This window comes from Bactrocera dorsalis, chromosome 1 (assembly GCF_023373825.1).
Source record: "Bactrocera dorsalis isolate Fly_Bdor chromosome 1, ASM2337382v1, whole genome shotgun sequence".
NCBI classification, from domain to species: Eukaryota; Metazoa; Arthropoda; class Insecta; order Diptera; family Tephritidae; genus Bactrocera; species Bactrocera dorsalis.
In genome coordinates, this window is record NC_064303.1 from 96,162,733 (window position 1) to 96,175,355 (window position 12,623).

Below are 12,623 nucleotides of genomic sequence, written 5' to 3' on the forward strand. Positions count from 1 at the left end.
TAAAATGAGTCGAAATAAATGGACTCAGTTTTGAAACGAACTGATCCCACATAAGCCTGCAGAGAGTAATTCTCTTATCAAAACGAAACTTCGAATTCATCACCTTTTTCGAAACTACATACATATATTCGAGAAATTTTTGGGAAAATTCGAAACCCATAGGCTTCCTATTAGAAAAGCTGTTTGAAGGATCCCTTAGCACAAAATTTTAGCCACACATTTGGGGTTTAATAGTATTTAAAGTACGTTAATTGTATTTGCATCACTTTCAGTGTCAGGCTGGAAACATGAGCCAGAACAATTTTCAAAATTCAAGAAAGCTACAAAGAAATGCCTGATAGACAATATCAAACCTTAAATACTATTTGTAGACTAGGAGAGTTCTCTCGAATAAATTCGTTAGCCAAACACGACGTCTACCAACAGGGATGACGTCATTTTGACAAGTCTTGGCGGTCATGCTTGCTTACGAATTTGTGTCAAATTTTGTAAATGTGATCCGTTATGTTCGTCTTGACACGTTTCATTGTGGTACAACGCTTGAAAATTGTCCACGTTGCGTGGACTTATTAATTTCGAGAAATGCCCCAATCCAATGAATGTCTAGATCACGCGAGTTAAGTAAATGGTTTACTCCAATCAACCAGCAACGCTCAAGGAGCCCGAAGACAATATTCAGTGCACTATACCCAAAATTCCAGCAGAAATGGCACACCGGCACATCGAAAATTTGGCGTAAACGGGTGGAGATATGCAAATGAAGCCGTGGTGGTAGTTTTAACCAAACTTGATGTTTTATCACGTCGTTCTGGGTCAAACTTATTAGTAAATTACTAAGACTGACTGCCTCTTAATTAACTCAATTAGCTAATTGTCTACATTAAAAGCTTGCCTGAAAGTTCTGTCAGTAGTCAGAGTTGAATTATATTTGTTAAATCTCAAGATGTCATGCAAGAGGCAACAGACGCTTTTTAAATTATATTTATTTACCAACATCTCCAAAAGAAAGTGCATTGTCTTCTGGCAACCAAGCTCTACTACTTCTAAACCACTACCAAAAACTGTAAATTTACGCATATTGAGATGTTTATCGTGCGATCATCGCTTTAATTGACCTCAGTCACCAGTTTGTGGCACTAAGTACTTGTTGTGGCGAGATTGTGGCAGTACCCTCTCCTACTGCCATTGCCACACAAACAATAATCATTAAATTTTACGACTATCCATTCTGTAAAATAACTCAATTCAATAGACGGCGCAGATATAAATGAGAACACTTCAAAGTTGTTCAAGGAGCCAGCGCCAAACCCACATAACCGGCTTCTTATGCAATTTATCCCCCAATTGCATTGTATATACTTATGTATATGTATGCAACGGCCTATCATCATATTGTCACGACTTTTTGCAACTGCATTTAATCGCCTTTCAGTTGGTCTGGGTTTAGCTGGAAATGGTCGCGGTTAGGGTGCAAGATTGTCACCACAACGTGGGGGAGGGTGCGAAACTCGAACATCATCAGCTTTGAATTATGAATAGATTGCATTGGGTGATGGCATTAATGGATAATTGCGTACTCCTCGCAATGAATGGTCATTTGAGGGTGTATTGGTGCAGTTGTTGTAAACATTGGAAACGTGATAAAGCGGTTTTGTCGAGCATTCTCGACCCAGTAGGAAAGTTATGAAATCGCTAGATTGGCCTTCAAGTAGAGGCACATAGGATCTTGATTAAAAATAAATCGCATTCTGACGGAAACATAGTAGAAAACCATAATTTATGGATCTAGAAAGTGTAAAATTGGTAGTACACTTGGATCTTGTAAAACGTTTCTTGAAACATGAAAATAAAAATATTATTCAAAAGCAATCCTGATATTTAGAAATTACTCTCAGCTCCAGTCAGTTCATTTAAAATTTCCTACAGGGGAGTGAGATCATTGTCTTTCACTTTATAAGTGTGAGTATTGATGCCTGGTTTACTTGAGACGAAGGACGGGCGATTTTTTTCAGTTTTATACTACTTTATAGTGCATATTTTAATTGTTTTCAAGGATAACCAGTAAAGCTGCTTTAGTCTACAATAACAGGGGTCAAACTGTTGAGTTCTTAACAGCTACACGTGGGTACTAAACCTTTAACGACAGTACGAGTTGATATGCGATTATTCGGAAACAAAGTTTAGGCTTTTCATACTTCCGCAAATATGCTGATGAATTTTTTAATTTAATTAAAATAATGGATGCATTTGACGAGTGGGAAGGTAAAGTTTACTTCTATGTTAACCAAAGAAAGACCTTATAGATATTATAAGATCACATCATGTCACATCGCCTCAATATCACCTAGCAGTATATTGGAATTTAACAGTTTGCTGGGGATAGGTCAGTCGTTGTGATTTAGGAGAGGGCACAATAAAACCTTAGGTCGCGGTGCAATCCTCATTATTTAATCTAATAACATCATAGTGGGACTCCAAATTTTCAAAGTACCAGTACATCACTACATATTCCGATTGATTATATCACCTAAATTTATCCAAATCCAAAGCCATTTTTTTTTTGCTCTGGATCACCCTTTTTTCTACAGTTTCAAACCCCCTCATAATTATTTTCCGATAAGTTATGAACTAAAAAGCGGTTTTACCTGTTTCCGCCCGGGATCGAACCGGGGGCCTTCCGCGTGTTAGGCGGATGTGATAACCACTACACCACGGAAACAGTTACTATATTTTCCAAATAGATTGCAATAAAAACTGTTAATATTAATTTAACATATAAAAAACATAGTGACAAAAAAGAACCCGGAAACTGTAATTAGTAGGACTGTGCTTAAATAATATGCAAAATATGAGGTGATCCGTTAACCAGTTTGTTTACTGCAGCTGCTTTAGTCGGTGCACCTCAGTAGTGTGTTGCGATTTTTACAATGGCTGAAAATATCGCACAAAGAATTTGTCTCAAATTTGATATTCCTAACCAAATTTCGTGTCCGGAATCGTGGTTGAATGTTGAAAGAGGCTTGCGGTAATTCAGTTTTATCAAAAACAAAAGCACACAAGTCGTACAAAGCCTTCAAAGACGGTCGGAAGATCGTTGAAGACATCGTTCTGAACAAAAAAAAAATTCCTTAAAAAACATCAGGCAAGTGTTAGACTGTTGGATTTTGGTGGATATTTTGGTTATAAAGCGCGCTCGATAACATTGAATTTCTTTCAAAAAGACATGGACAGATCTCCTGGACATGCTTGTTGCTGAGACATAGGTTTATGATTATCACATGCAACCAAGCCTACAATCATCGGAATGGAGGGGAAAAAACGAGCCCCAACCAAAAAAAGCTACGCCAAAACCGCTCAAAACTCAAGGTGAAAGGACGAAAACGGTCGGAAACGGTCAATGATTGTGTCCGAATTTAATGCCAGAATTGTAATGAATACCATCGATAAACCACCATTCGACCAGATTTGATTCCTTGTGATTTTTTCTAATTCCCCAAACTAAAATTCCCACCCCGTGGAACCCGTTTTCAGTCAATCGAAGAGATAAAACAAAATTCGCTGAAGGCCATCAAAAAAAGTGTTTCGAGGACTGTAAAACTCGTTGGCATAAGTGTCTGGTGGGGACTACTTTGAAGCCGAAAAAATAAATATCAATGAATAATCAGTAAAATTGTCGGGTACTTTTTGTCAGAATGTAGCTTAACGAAGTTTAACTTTTAGCTAAAATAGTAAATCTGTTTCCGCCCGGGATCGAACCGGGGGCCTTCCGCGTGTTAGGCGGATGTGATAACCACTACACCACGGAAACAGTTATTTTTAGTTCGAACTGTTAGATAACGGTTATTGAATTCTTAGTAAGAGTATTATGTATGTACATATATCCCTTCCAGATATCATCAAGTTTACCCACGATTTCGTATTTGTGAGAACTATCTTGCGTCGCCAAAAATGATACTATATGAGGCGAACCACCTCAATTATTGGAAAAAGTGCAGATCAAACACTTGATTACAACGCCTTAACTATTACCATATTTAGTGCTGTTTGAAGCTTTGAGTGTAAACCTAAAAGTAGGCTACGACAAATAGCTTTTAAATGTTTATATAAAATCATAAAAGTATAATACGATTCTCATTGATCGACGAAGTGTTTTGGTTTGACCGCAAATTTATTAAGCCGATTAATATCAATTGCAGCCATTTTGCTGGTTTTCCAAAAAATTTTCTGCTGAGATATTGCAAAGAAACATTTACATATGTATATAAGAGTGAAAGCTTCTGGGATACCGTAATTTTTGCAGATGGATGTAAATTCAACGTATCTACATACTTCTTTAGATCGGATGGAATGAGCTGTGCTGAGCTGCAACCGAAAAATTTACCTAGCACCTTAAAACAGGGTGGAGGGCATGGGCAAGTAATGGTGTGTGGATGCATGTCGTCTTCTGGAGTCGAAAAAATTGTGTAGTTTTTTCAAGCGTCATTCACCAGACAACGAGCCCATGAAATATTAACGGTGTTTAGAAATTTTCCTTTTACCTAAGGAGCTATAATTCTGCGTAGGCAACCACCTGGCGGCCTCGTTCCTTCGAATGGTGGTTTGTCACTAATATCCTGAGCAAAGAAAAAATACGCCACCTTGCGGGTTACCTACATACATATATTTACTTTCCGAAGTGCCCGTGCACTTTTCCACTACGCCACAATCTTTGATGACCGCCCGGCTGATTCAGTATAAAAGAAATGAACATCGGCATATTCCACTAGTATGTCATCATCGGCCGTAGGCATCACGTCTGCATTTTGTTGATTTCTTTTTTAATCACATCCTTCGCTGTAGTTCGATGAGATAACGTATTTGTTTATACTTCGGCCATAAAAAGGCCGATATCTTGAAAATTTTGTGTGGACATTGTCCAAACAGTTTGCAATTGTGGCGCGAATTACTTGATTGCTTTCTTCATTACACATGCAATGTAAGAGAACCAGGTATATAATCGTCAATTTCTCACACTATTATTACATTGTTAAATGGTTTCAAAAGATCTAGCTCTATCGAAGAGCTGTCTTTCAATGCCAACCAACCGTTGTGTTTGTAATATTTGCTTCTGACTGGCTTTAATGGCGCTGTAATTGTCGTGAATGGCGTACAACATTTCACATTCGGTGTTCCAGTTCCTTGGGCACGCCGCTTGTTCAATACTTTTTTTCAAGCGCACTGCCAAAAATTTTCTACGAGATATTTGCACATTCCTCATAAAATCCAAGACGTGTGAACGTGTCACAATTACACGTCCTTACCTTGATCCCTGGCAACGGAAATTGTTTAAGCAAATTTCTTCCTAAATTTAATTCGTCAAATTTAGATTTAATGACAACGCCGCAGTCTTCATTATGTTCTAATTTACAATGGCTTCTTTTAATGTTAAAGTTGACAATTCCAAGTTTGATATCAACTTTAACCAAGCAACGTGCCAACTCTTTAAATCCGTTACAATTAACAGCATCGGGCCTTGAAGATCTCTGCAAATGAATCGCACACAATGCTGTATAACCTCATCTCGCAATTGATCGCTCACACTAAACGGCAACAGTTTCTTCAACGGCGCGGTATCGCGTTCTTCATATAAGCGGTATTTATAGTATATTCTTCTTTAGATTTGAAGAGCTCCATCCAATCCATTTTCCTGCACCCACAAGATGCTCCGCATCCTGTTTTGCATGTGCAAAAAATAATTTTCTTTGCATTTTTTTTTTAAACCGTCGCAGCAAAATTTTTTGCAAACACGTTTTTGCCACGTTGGAAAAAAGCTGACGTCGTGTCACAGCTAGTGAATGCATGTATGGGGCCATCCATAAAGTACGTCACACGAATTTAAGGACTTTTTAACCCCTCCCCCGTCCTGGTCATAAGTTGTCACATTTTGAACTAAATGTTAACCTCCCTTCAAGGTGTGACGTAATTTATGGATGGCCCCTAAGAACAGAATATGCTCTTTACACTTTGGTAATATTTTTTCTAAGGTCTTAGAAGAGTGCGCTCTTTGCGGTATTTTGCCTTTCGATGGTTTTCGAAAATAAATTTCACGGTCTGGTGGTGAGAGTGCAGTCAATAAAACTAAGATGTCGATGTTATCTTCGGACACTGCAGCAATATTTTCAGATTGCAGCTTAACTGCAGTTTCAATTATTAGTCTATGATTATCAGCTTCTGCTTGACAAGAAAATATTTTATTTTCTGTGAGTGTTTCTCGTAGCATATCTATGAGCCTACTCTTATTTTTGACATTTGATAAAAATTTCTCCTACGCTATTTTTAGAGGCATGGTTTTATCAAATATTATAACATTACATGCATATTTTTTTAGAGCGACGCGTTCGATCGATTTTGTGCAGCTCTTCTGTTAGGGCCCGCATTAACAACACTCAACAGCTGCTGTTGGCTCCTCTATTCCCCTCCCCGACCTTCATTTTTATACCTTCAGTCCCTTAAGAACAAAGATCAAGTTTGTACCAGCTCTTCTTTTTAAAATATAATTTTAAACTATTATAAACCAAAAAAAACTCCAAGAAATTAATTATTATTTATAACAATATTTGAGATCGCACAAAATATTTTTTTAACATTTTTCTAGATACTATTAAAAACATATTTCCAAAGTTTTGTAATGATTCATTGACTGGCCCTGGATTCCCAGGTATAAATCTTACGGCGCTCCTCTATAATGCCATCGACCGTGATACAGTCTGAACTCCTTAGTCAAATTTGTGAATGTGGTCGTTGTGGTTTTAGTTGGGGCGAGTGTCAGGCTCCTTGCAGAGAAGAAGCGAGGAAGATCGGTTACATAGATGTTTAATTTCGAACACATTTCTTTCTTTTTTTTTTAACATTTTTCTATATGCTATTAAGAACATATTTCCAAAGTTTTGCAAAGATTCATTGACTGGCCCTGGATTCCCAGGTTTAAACCTTACGGCGCTCCGCTATAATGCCATCGACCGTGATATAGTGAACTCCTTAGTCAAATTTGTGAATGTGGTCGTTGTGGTTTTAGTTGGAGCGAGTGTCAGGCTCCTTGCAGAGAAGAAACGAGGAAGATCGGTTACATAGATGTTTAATTTCGAACACATTTCTCTGATTAAATAGTCTGACGTCAATATCCTACAAGCATCTGCATATGAGATGCCGGAAATTCCCTACGATGGTTAAAGGATTTCGAAATATACTACATAAAACTGTTTAATAATTTGGATACATTTATCTATAAAAGGTTTATTAACAGCACGGAGTCTTATATTATGTCGAACCCTCTTTTTGGAAGTTTGCAAAACCTAGAAATCTAGGCATATTTCGGTCATTCCTTCTGCTTTAAGGTGGGGTGAAAAGGCGGCACTCTTGGTGAAATTTTTAACTTGTTTGCTTAATTCTTCAAATCATATTATGTACACGACGAGCCTGGAGCTACTTCTACTTTTTCTGCTAATAATTTTCTATCCATAAATTTTAGCACACTGTGTCTTTCGCAGGGTGATATTGCCAAGGTTATTGTGATATTAAGTCTTCTTTCAAATGGGATCTGGATGGGCTGCCACCTGTACTTATGAAAAATTTCCTGCCTTGGTATATTCCCTCGTGTTTATCTTCAATAAGTCTCTGTCTTCTAGTAATTTTATTTCAGACTGGAAATTGACATTCATTACCACTATCCTTAAAGATGGTAGAAAGAATGTAGTCTCCAATTACAGGCCTATTTCTAAATTTTATCGACCTCGAAACAGTGCGAATAATTGACGTCCGCTCAGAAAGTTCTTGACAACTTGACAATCTTATATAGGGATGAGTGATGAATGCTCGCCTAACCATCAAAGCGAAAATTTCGTAGAGAGTGGTAAAAAAATAATCGATTGGCTTGAAGAAAAGGAAGAGTATGCGGGTTAAGCTAAATTTAATTGACCTGTAAAGTTTATTTGTATTTGAATATTTTCTAAATGGAAAACCCAATATGGAGTGCTGATCTAAAGGAGAAATAAATATCGATAAAGTGATATAAATTTGTTAAAAACTACAGACTGAAGACTTCCTTCCAACTTATAATTTTGGTGAGCATGTACACGGCTCTAGTAGTCGCCTAGAGTCGACCAATCAGTGCTGCGATGCACTGCTTACTAAATGATCCATAAATAAGGCTGAACATTCAAACTCTATTGTGTTGATATAAAAATAAAAAAGAAATTAAGAAGAAAAAAATAATAATATAATCACAAAACATTTTGAGGAACTTGGCTAGTATACATTTAGGGTTATATAAATATGTAAGTAGAATAAATTCTAATATATAAATAATTAAATTATAAAAATCGAAATAATACATTCCATACATGTGTATATGAACAAAAAAAAATGTTGTTTTTTAATTCAATATTATGAAAAAGTGCCAGAAAAAATATTTAAAGACCCAAGTCATAACTTAAGCCAGCATTTTCGAATTTGAATTGTATAAAATATGAATGTCCCTCCGCTGCCCATAAATTAGGTATAAATTGAGCCATGCATTGCAAGCTGTGGTCAGTTCTCTCCTCATCATTCAGAAGTATGTAAGTGTGATTACATAAATTTGCAAAAATATTTTTGATTGGAAATGAAGAGATTTCGTGACCATTTCGATGATTTAACTAATCAAATGTTATCATAAAAAATTATGCAATAAATGTGTATAAAATCTAGTCATTCCTGGCACTAATGGAATGAAAAAATAAACAGTGAGTTCGAATATGCTTTCATACACATGTTACGTATACGGACGACGCAAACAAGAACAAATATTGAAAAATAACAGTTTACCATTTTACTTAAGTGACAACAAAATTCCTCTACCTTAGTAGGTAACACCCGAAAAGGTCTTGAATTCCCCGACGGCAACCTGTGAAACGAAATTTTGTTTACACCCTTTTGTCTTTTTAAATCACCTCCTCATAAAGCAGTTATGCATTCCGCTCTTTTATATACTAGTGGTACCATTATGGCATTGTTGGCAGTTCCTCCAACAATTTTAACGAAGTAAGCACTGTTTTCTGTTGTTGTTCTTGTTCTTATAACAGCAGAATTCTGCCTTGTTGACAGTCCTTGACCGGGTAACATGTTTTATGTTCTCTGCACATTCGCAGTTTCTCTCATGCCGACCACTGATAGACTTAAATAGGTATATAGAGAGAGATAGATGGGTGTCAGTCAATGTTGACTGCTACAAGTAGTCGTAACATGTCTTTGCGGACACTAATAACTCCTTGATACTTCCAAACGTCATCCTCCCAAAAATAGTTTCTTTTGACGAAGTCCAAACACGTGATCTCTTCTTTGACACCATGTAAGACATAGCGATAACTGTTTCAAATCTATTGTTTTCTAGCTAATTTCAATGATTTAGCTACGAAATGTTTTCTTACCTTAAGTGAGGCATTGCTCTGATTGGGTGTATGTGGAAAAATTATCGTATTCTGATGTTTTTTTTTTTCATAATTATTTTGCAGAATTCGATACTCTTGATATTCGTATTTTCTCCTACCTTAGCTTTTCTTTGACATGAGGTCAATGAATGAGGAATAATGAGCCTATTGCAATGGTGTTATTCTGAAATTGTCGAAACTATGCTTTTAATTTTCACCCTTCATTCATAGCTTTTTCATTTGAACTTTTATGAGCTTATTGCGATAATGGGTTTGCTCTTTATCCTAACTAAATGTTTTCCAGATTCTATCCTCACTTGAATGTCCGCTGTTGGCGAATTTCATACGATTCCAGGTCTTTTTTCATTGCTAGCAACGAGGCTTTCGTAGCTCTTTTTTTAAGGTAGTTTGATATTACTGCTCGGGGAGTGTTCTCACCTTTTTCAGTTTGCATTCTTTCAGGAATGTCCTCAATAGGTGAATTTCAGACCTTTAGAGACCTTTTCTGCTTCTCTGCTTTTCGCAGCGAGACTTTCGTTGCTCTAAAGCAATTCAATAATACTACTTCTATGGAGTGTTGCCAGAAAAATTTCGTGAAAAATCTGTCATCTGAAGATTAAATCATCAATTTTTTTTAATTTAAAATAATAGCCTAAAACTTCTCCATTTGTGAGCTAAGGCAACATTTTTTAAAGTCAATTTGACGTAATTACTTTCCAAAAATAAATCAATCACTTCAATATTTTCATATCTAAGAGTAGGAAAACATTTAAAATTTTTAGCAATGTATGCTTTTCTTTTTTTTTCATTTTTTTAATGACATTTTTTGCTGCTTTAAAAAAGCTTACAGTGTTCCAATAAAGTCTTCGTACAGCACCTAATAAAAAGATTATTGATAAAAATCGGTAACACATTTAAAATTTTTAAAAAATTTTTTAGTGCGTATTTGTTTATGACATATTTCATTACATAGTAAACGAAAAATAAATATAATTTATTACATTGTTTCAAAACTATACATAATATTTGAAAAAATTGCATTATTTAAACTCCACTAAAGTCTTCGTACATTATATTTAAAGTAAAATAAATTATAAATATATCCATTTTTTTGATTGATTTTAATATTTTGTGGGATAGCCCTTGTTTTTAATAACGGCTTTAAGGCGGTCTGGCATTGATTCCACAAGCTTTTGTGTATAACGTACATCAATTTTCATCCATTCCTCTTGAAGGACTTCTTTTAGACGAGCTTTTGAACTTATATGATGAGTCCTGATCCGTTTTTCGAGCAAGTTCCAAACATGCTCTATTGGGTTAAGATCAGGACTCTGTGGTGGTGTCTCTAGTAAATGGGGGACATTGTACGCCAAGTACATCCTTGTATTATGAGCCATGTGCTTGGGGTCGTTGTCTTGCTGGAAATAAAATGCTTCAGATACGCCCAATTTTTCTACGCTTGGCTTCAAATTTCGTTTCAAAATGTCAATATAAGCACGGTGGTCCATAATTTCTTCAATTATTTCGAGTTTGCCAACGCCATTAGCAGCCATACAACCCCACACCATCACTCCACCACCTCCGTGCTTTACTGTTTTAATTGTATTTTTGGGGTTGTATGCTTCTCCTGGCTTCCTCCATACTTTAATCCTGCCGTCAGATCCAAAAAATGTTGTATTTCGATTCATCAGAGAATATAACATTCCGCCAAAACACAGGAGATGCATTTTGGTACTTCTGAGCGAAGGCAATGCGCTTCCTACGGTTTATCACGTTTACGAGTGGCTTTCGACGAGGCGTGCGTGACTTAAACCCAGCCTTAATTATAGCTTTTCGTACAGTTTCGGGATTAACTTTTTTTTGGTTGAATTGGTGAAGCTCTGTAGCGATTTTTTGAGCACTAATGAATGGATCTGCAGTAACCATTCGCTTAATTTTTAGGCGATCTCCATCCGCGAGAATTGAAGGTCGACCAGATTTGTCTTTGTTTTCTACGCGGCCTTCATATTTAAAGCGGCCAATAACGGATTGCACTGTCGAACGGCTACGGGAACACTATTTTGGCTATTTCTGCATATGATTTTTTTTGCTTTACATGCAAATTTATGATAAGCTCACGTTCTTTAATTGATAAATATTTTCCAGGCATTTTTTTTATAATCACCAAAGTTTTTGTCAAATTCACACCGTTTACGATTCAAATGAGTCACTGAAATATCCCGCTAGCTTACTTCGTTCACTTTAACAAAGTACCGTTATAAGGAAGGTTGCCTATTATTATTTAGAAAAAGTAGTTGCCAACAAAAGCGAAGTGTACGAAGACTTTATTGGAGTTTAAATAGTGCAATTTTTTCAAATATTATGTATAGTTTTGAAACGATGTAATAAATTATATTTTATTTTCGTTAAATATATGATGAAATATGTCATAAACAAAAACGCACTAAAAAATTTAAAAAAAATTTTAAATGTGTTACCGATTTTTATCAATAATCTTTTTTATTAGGTGCTGTACGAAGACTTTATTGGAACACTGTATAGAGCAATATTGAAACCATCGAAACTTTTGGTTATCAGGGAAACCAAGTGCTCTATTGTAGTATCCCTATGAAGAAACGTTGTGCTCTGCACCAGAAAAGGCTAAACGTAGTTCAGCGAAAGTCTCACCTTTCGCAATGCCTTTTATAATTATGTTCTTGCTGCCTCTGTGGGTTTGAATTGTCCTAGAATGCTTTTTGGTGTTTACTAAATGTTCCAATATTTTCCCCTCTAAAATATACTATATGTATGCACATATTTTCCACTGGCAACACTGCTTCGAGGGACTGTCCTCATCTTTTCTAGTTTGTATTTTCCCAGAAATTACTTCTATTGGCGAATGCCACACACTGGAAGACCTATTCCGTTTCAGCAATGATGCATTTGTAGCCTTTCTTTAAATGGAATTTAATATTACAATTCCGAGGGGCTGCCCTTATCTTTTTCAGCTCATATCCTTCCATAAATGACTTATTTTGGCGAATTTCAGCAAATTGAAGACCTTTTCAAGAACGAGATTTATGTGGCTCTTCTTTTAAAGCAATTTAATGTTGTCACTTTGAGGGACTGCTCTTGGTTTTCCTAGTGTGTGTTGCCCAAGGCCGCTATTGGTGAATGCCAGACATTTGAAGACCTTTTGCC

The 12,623-nt window shown here is 36.2% G+C and overlaps 2 non-coding genes across 2 annotated transcripts; both read right to left on the reverse strand.

Moving 5' to 3' along the window:
* Positions 1–2,646: 2,646 nt before the first annotated feature.
* Positions 2,647–2,719, reverse strand: Trnav-aac (transfer RNA valine (anticodon AAC)). The gene has a single exon. It is a non-coding gene; the product is annotated as a tRNA-Val (tRNA).
* A 1,016-nt stretch (positions 2,720–3,735) lies between these two features.
* On the reverse strand, positions 3,736–3,808 carry Trnav-aac (transfer RNA valine (anticodon AAC)). Its single transcript has one exon. It is a non-coding gene; the product is annotated as a tRNA-Val (tRNA).
* Positions 3,809–12,623: the final 8,815 nt, after the last annotated feature.